The sequence below is a fragment of the Aulostomus chinensis genome, chromosome 9, assembly GCF_037954235.1.
Source record: "Aulostomus chinensis isolate RoL2024-O1b breed Wild chromosome 9, RoL_Achi_v1.0, whole genome shotgun sequence".
Taxonomy (NCBI): Eukaryota; Metazoa; Chordata; class Actinopteri; order Syngnathiformes; family Aulostomidae; genus Aulostomus; species Aulostomus chinensis.
In genome coordinates, this window is record NC_141328.1 from 29945874 (window position 1) to 29952470 (window position 6597).

At 44.9% G+C, this 6597-nt stretch overlaps 1 long non-coding RNA gene across 2 annotated transcripts; it reads left to right on the forward strand.

Moving 5' to 3' along the window:
- The first annotated feature begins 661 nt into the window (after nt 1–661).
- LOC147256744 (uncharacterized) lies at nt 662–3811 on the forward strand. Of its 2 annotated transcripts, none has more exons than XR_015117952.1 (3): nt 662–1150; nt 2136–2230; nt 2866–3811. It is a non-coding gene; the product is annotated as an uncharacterized LOC147256744 (long non-coding RNA). The 2 variants fall into 2 exon arrangements; XR_015117953.1 differs by having other exon boundaries at nt 662–827.
- The last annotated feature ends 2786 nt before the right edge of the window (nt 3812–6597 follow it).

A 6597-nucleotide genomic window follows, 5' to 3' on the forward strand; every position in this document is an offset into this window, starting at 1 on the left:
AATGTCATTCAGCTTTGTGTCCATGATGCAAATCCTGCAATCAGTGAGTAAGAACCAAAACGGTCACATGGACAGTGGGCAGTTTACTCCAGCCAGGTGAGCTCAGTGACCGCAGGGACCTACTCTCGGGTGCCAGGTCATCGGGCCAGGTAACCCACAACTGCAGTCCAACATGAAGGTCCTGGTCTGTCTTCAGTGGTGTGGGAGATGAAATCTTAGACATGTTTGACAGCACCAGAAGCCATGGCCATCGTTACCATGAACAGAAGGAATGCTTTTCGTCAAGTCACATTAAAAGCTGAGTATTTTGTCTACACGTGTAACGTTGTTAAAGATGTCTGTCATAAGATCATAACCCACCTGAGTTGCAACCAAGGGCCCACGGGTGTCAGCTGATCCCGCCTCAGCCGCTGGAATCACGTTCTTATATTTCGCTTCCAGTCGCTGACAAGTGCGCTTTGGCCTGTGAGGTTTCACCTTCACAAAGACAATAAAAGTTCATCCAGCACCTGAACGTCCGAGGGCTCACCTGGAACACCCTGAGACAGAGTCACGTGGCTCCTGCATGAGCTCTCCCCTCGGCCGCTGCAGCTGCGATGCTTTCCCGTCTGAAGATGCGCTCGTCCTCGCCTCAAGCGCGCTCTCGCACCTCCACCGGGGGAAGCACGGTGAGCGTTTTTTGCTTCAGTTGCCATAGTGACTCGTGGTACCGGCGTCCCATGGATAGTGGCTTTTGACTGGCGTCAGCACGCACGGGCTCCACCAACTCAGAGGCCAGGATTGGAGGTGGAGGGTTTGCCGAACCTGCTCTCTGGTACCGACCCCAGGTTGGTGCTTGCGCGCCAGTTTCGCGGCCTCCTGGAGAGTTGTGAGTCATGGCGGAAGCGGGGAAGTTCAGCTCAGCCGCCATGTTTCCGGCCTACATGAGAAGTTTCACAACCCGAGAGAACGAAGTGTCTTTGTGATAGGAAATGAATGCTTTAAAACACATGTTCACATGCATGATGACATACATGTAACATGTGGGGACAGCTACGTCATGAGCTAGCTAGCCTGAGACCGAAATGTCTGGAAGCTAGCCATACTTGATCTTCTGCAGCGTTCTTCTTCTTTCACGTTGATTGTGGGACTGTTTCTCATCTGCCAAACGGTAATACTGTAATTATTATTGTTATTATTATGAATAATAATCATTATTATTATTGTGAGGGCCCTCTGTCATTGCGTTGGTGGTGCCCCTGCATTTAGATATGCACATACAGGTGGTGTTGCCAGCTGCTCAGTAAGGAAAGTTGCTATTGGCTACCTTAGAAGTTGCAAGATGATGTCATCAACCTATTTGCATGATAAATGATTAAAAACAAGTAGTGATGTCATGTGAGTGCAGCATGGTGGGTTAGGGTGCAGTGGTCCTCCCTGTGGCCCCCCAGCAAGAAGGTTGTGGGTGGAGCAGTGGTCCTCCCTGTGGCCCCCATCAAGAAGGTTGTGGGTGGAGCAGTGGTCCTCCCTGTGGCCCCCCAGCAAGAAGGTTGTGGGTGAAGCAGTGGTCCTCACTGTGGCCCCCAGCAAGAAGGTTGTGGGTGGAGCAGTGGTCCTCACTGTGGCCCCCATCAAGAAGGTTGTGGGTGGAGCCCCGGCTGCAGCACGGGGTCTTTCTGGGTGAGTCTCCATGTTCTCCCTGTTCCTGCTGGGTTCTCTCTGGTACTCCAGCTTCCTCCACAGTCCAAAGACATCAAGAGGGACCAGGTTAATCCAGACTCTAAATTGACCGTAGGCGTGGCTGGGAGAGCCAATGGTTGTCTGTCTCTATGTGTTGGCCCTGCCATGGACTGGTGACCTGTCCAGGGGGAAGGCTGCTGGGACAGGCTCCACCCCCACCACCCTCAACAGGAGGAGAGGGAGAAGATGGAGGGATGGAGGGATGATGGATGTCATATGATGAGGATAGGATTTATTTTCTCAGAGAGACAAAAAGGTAGTGAAAAATATTCTAAACTCTGTATTCTGTTCTTGTTTTATTTTATATCAGAACTTGATTAAAAACAGTTGATCATGAAAACAGAACTAGAAACACAGAGCAGAATGAATAAACAGCAGAGTTGAATTTTACTGTAGAAATATGTCATTTTTCACAGGCTCTTCTCTGGTCCAGCTGCATCTGGGACCGCCGTGGTGAGGCTGACCACCAGAGGGCGCCGAGGCCGGGAGGATGTAGCTGACCTCACTGCTGGTAAGGACATGAGCTGAGGGACATGCTGTAAGTTTGAAATGTATTTGTGTCAACACAGACATTTCTCCAAAAGACCAGAGAAAGTCAACAGTTTTGCTTTTGAGAGGCGAAGTTTCCTGTGGGATCAGGAAAGTCCCCCATCAAGCCTCAAAGACGGAAGGTTGGCAGCACTGCATACAGGTGTTGGGCTTCATTCTAGAATTGTTCCAGCACACAAATTTGTTCTTAAACACGTCAGGGTTTTTAAAGCCTGATGTGTATTTACAACTCCTTCCTCTTTGTGACATCTGTTGTGTAAATCTTGTAACTGGAAATCAGCCAGACTAGCAAAGAACTTTAATGTTACAAGAAGTACACAATAGGTCTCTCTGGCCGGCTGTTACAAACAGCCAATCAGGCTTTGCTTCCTGCCTGTAAGACTAAACTGTGGGTTGAAAGGGCTAGACTTTTCCTAAGTGTCTAAAAGCGATACTGTGTGTTGGAACGTTGCATGAATGAAGTTGTAGTCACTTTTCTCTCCTGGAGATGGTGGACATCTATCAGATAAATGAGAGCACAAACACCTTTCAACTGTGGCACCAGTCTTGATGTTGATAACTAACAAAAAGTGGCGTATTGGTGCATTTTCTTTGCAGGGTCAGTGCCTGCCACCAGGCGACAGGTGTAAGTCTCACCTCTGTGTACGTGTGGTTCCTCGGCTGTGTGTTGACGGCAGGCAGATGAGTGCTTCTTCTGTGGTGATTGTCTTCCGATTGCAGTAAATGCTGGTATTCGCTATGCAGTGAAATTGTGTTTCATTGCGTGGAACGATGAGGAAACCTAGCCAGAGGTTCTAGGACAATGATGGTGGCGGAACAGAGAACCCTGTTCAGTGACTGACAGGGATGGTGATGATGGATGAATCAAAGGACCAAAGCACCGTGTGTGCAACCCTCCACTGTCAACAGAGTGAGTCACTTTGTGCTTGTGAGCACTGAGACCTCTTGCTTCAACTCACTCGTATCCGTTGCACGTAAACCTTTATTCCTCCAAGTGACGCAAGTGTTGCTGACTGATGTGTCCGATGGACACTAATTTGCCGTGAAAGCAAAAGATTACCTATTCATTTTTCTCGTGGTTTGCCGGATCTCACATCTGAGTGGATGCCTCTGTCTCTGATGGGAAGAGCAATGTGCTGAATGAAGACTGAACTCACAAGGGTTCATCTGTGTGTCCGTCGGCTGCACCGAGTGGCTCGTCAGGGTTGTGAACTAGCAAACGTGGGGCGACCAGCCAGAGGTGGGAGGGATGAGTCGTGTCCCTGTGACTCGGGACCAGGCAGCACCTCGGCCAGGTTGTGTGCAGAGATGAGTGTTGCTCACCATATTTGAGTTTGTCAAAAAATCATTGACATGTTGCGTCCAGTTCAAAGAATGTTTAACTATTTTAAAGGCACTGATGGGAAAGCAGGTCATGTGTGAATTGTAATTACTCCCCGTTCAAAGTTTGTACTTGTTTTGAGAGAAAACAGTTGGGTTAATATTTCTTCCCTCAAAGAACAAGCAGTTGAAAGTGCTTGCTCCCAGTTTTTGGGGGTCTCGTTAACTGACAGGTTCACAGTTTATTGGGGCGTATGAATGATACCTGCCCACTTGATATGCTCTTAATTTAAGTTGTGTCGAGTATTGTGGATAATTTAATAAAACACTGTCAAAGGAATGGAATGTGTTATGATGGCCATGTTGACTTCAATGTTCTATGCTTTCTTTTCATTCGATCAAACTGGCCTGGTTGAACAAAATTTTCCCCCATTGAACGTCAACAAAATGAATTATATCACAGTTATTATAAATCAATACATTTATATATCCAGCAGCCACTTGTATGTTGGTGCAATTGATTTATTGATTTTAAGGTTTAGTGATCATGGACAATGCACTTAAAACATTTTTTTCTCTTTAAAAAAAAAAAAGTAAAAGTGCCATAATTAGCCAAAGAACAATTTTACATGTGCTGTCCCTGGACTGATGTTGAAGGGTCACCCTGGGAGAACATCGAAGGATTTAGTTACAAGCATGCGAATAATGCCTTCCAGAATAAGAGGCCTAAATCAAGAAGGAATATATGCCCATGACATTTGAAGGAAAAGTTTAGCACAATGAAAATATCATGAGAGTACCAAACTTTGAACTTGAGTAATTTTATATATATATATATATATATATATATATATATATATATATATATATATATATATATATATATATATATATTTCATTTGCTTTATTTACTATGTCATTATAGTTCTGTGTCAAGATCGTAATTAAAATATGCTTAATTAAAGGTAAAGTAGTAACGCAATAGACCCTGACAGTGCATCGACGACAATTTTAAGAAAACAAATAATTTTACAGCAAAATAATGCATCCACAACTTTAAGAAGGATGCAGTATTAAAGTCTAAATTTGCCTGAAAATAAATATTATAGTGGTGAAATAATTATTTAAAAAATGTTCTCTGGTCCAAAATGTTGGTGTTAAGTTCCAGCCAGTTGGCGGACCAACGGTGGCAGGTGTGAATCACCTGTTCACTGTGTGAGAAACGCGAGGCTTCGTTCCGTCATCGTCTGAAATGCTGTCAGACCAACAAAGGAGCAAGACGACAGTCAGTGTTTCTGATGGACAGCAGAGCTAACGGTTGCTAACGAATAACAGTCATAGCTCAAGCCAGCACCTTCAGCATCTGACAGGCTCATGTTGTTTTTTGAGTGTGTGACATCACCATGGTGACGAGATCAACATGACTTGTCTGTCTTACAACTGCTGTTCCACCTCCGACCACATGCAGTTAGTTGAGTCAATCTGGTAACCAATTGGAGGTTCTAAATGATGGTTTTGAAATATTTTTGGTGAATTTTCTGCCCGGGTTGCAGAAGAAATGTATTATTGATCATGATTCACCTTGTTTGAAGTAATGTTTAATTACCCAGCCTCTTCCAGTACAATGACATCAGTTTTTGCACCCAGAGACAGTAATAAAGGCTCATTTAATTATGTTCACCTCTAGACTGCGCCACTGATAGTGAGAATGGAAGCTGAAGTCGTACCTCAGCGTCTTAGAATGGGAGAGTGTGTTTAGCGGTTGAGGGAGAAATGTTTTCGCCTTCAACTGACATATTTTACTGATTGCTCTCCTGGCTATATTCATGAGGAGAAAATGATATTATGTGGATTTTAGTGGTGATAGTGTCTCAGAATATTTTCATAGCAGGAATGAGAAACTTTATTTTCAAGTGTCGCTATGCATAGAAGAAAATACTTCAAGCTTGGGAGAAAAATTTTATATTTGAGAGGGTGGATACAATCAGTAGCATGGAACTCACAGAGGCCTCCTCGGGTGACAAATTGAAAGTGTCTCGGTCTAGTTTATAGCCCTGATCAGGTCAAACGAAAAATATTGGAGGTCTGGGTGAGGAGACAGGCCCGCCTGCTGCAGATAAATGGACTGATCATTTCTTATTGAGAAACAATTCCTAAAAGGTAGTTTACTGTGTGACTGGGGAAGCGGCGAGCGGAGAGCAGAACACGCACCCACTGCTCCCTCCCTGACCCTTCCTCCACTGCCGGAATTAAATGGATAGAGAGAACGCGCGTTTCTGATGGCACTCCTCTGCCAGAGAGACACTCCATTTGTTATGAAGTAGGGGTTCTGATGAAGTGTAGGGAGCCCCCCCCCCCCTTTTTTTCATCCTTTCTTTCTCAGCCGCTACAAGGCCGGCCTTCAGTCTGCTTCACATGAAATGGATGGAAGGAGCCGATTGAATTTTACACTCCCCTGGTCATGATTAATGTGTTTGGAGTGGTGCGTTTCAGCAGCGAAACTACACAACCACTAGCTGGTGCTAGAGCTCCTCCATGGCTGTCGTGTGGTAATTTTGCAGAAGGAAAGGGGGAAGGAGGGGTAACAGTGGTGGAGCCCACAACCTCTTTTACTCCTCTCCCCTTGTGTTAATAGAAAATCTCTGCTCTTGCCCACTCGCTCGTTATTACTTCATGGTCAGTTTCTCCCCATGTGATCTAGCCAGAGTTACTCGACAGGCTGTGCTGTAAATGTCAATTTATCACTTAACCCTTTGTTTAAGAGTGAGAGGCCCAATAAAAGATGGCAGGTCATGTTAATGAATTCCTTTACACGTGATCATGAAATTGGCTTACTTATTCAGACTTAATGTGCGGTTCTTAAGTAACCTCACATTTTGAAAGGGGCCATTTGTCTTTGAGATATATTTTAATTCTTCTGGTAAAGTAGGTTAAAAATGTGAACCATAAGGTACACAACAAGTACTAAACAAAACCATTTCCCCTGGACATGGTCTTCAGACGACACAG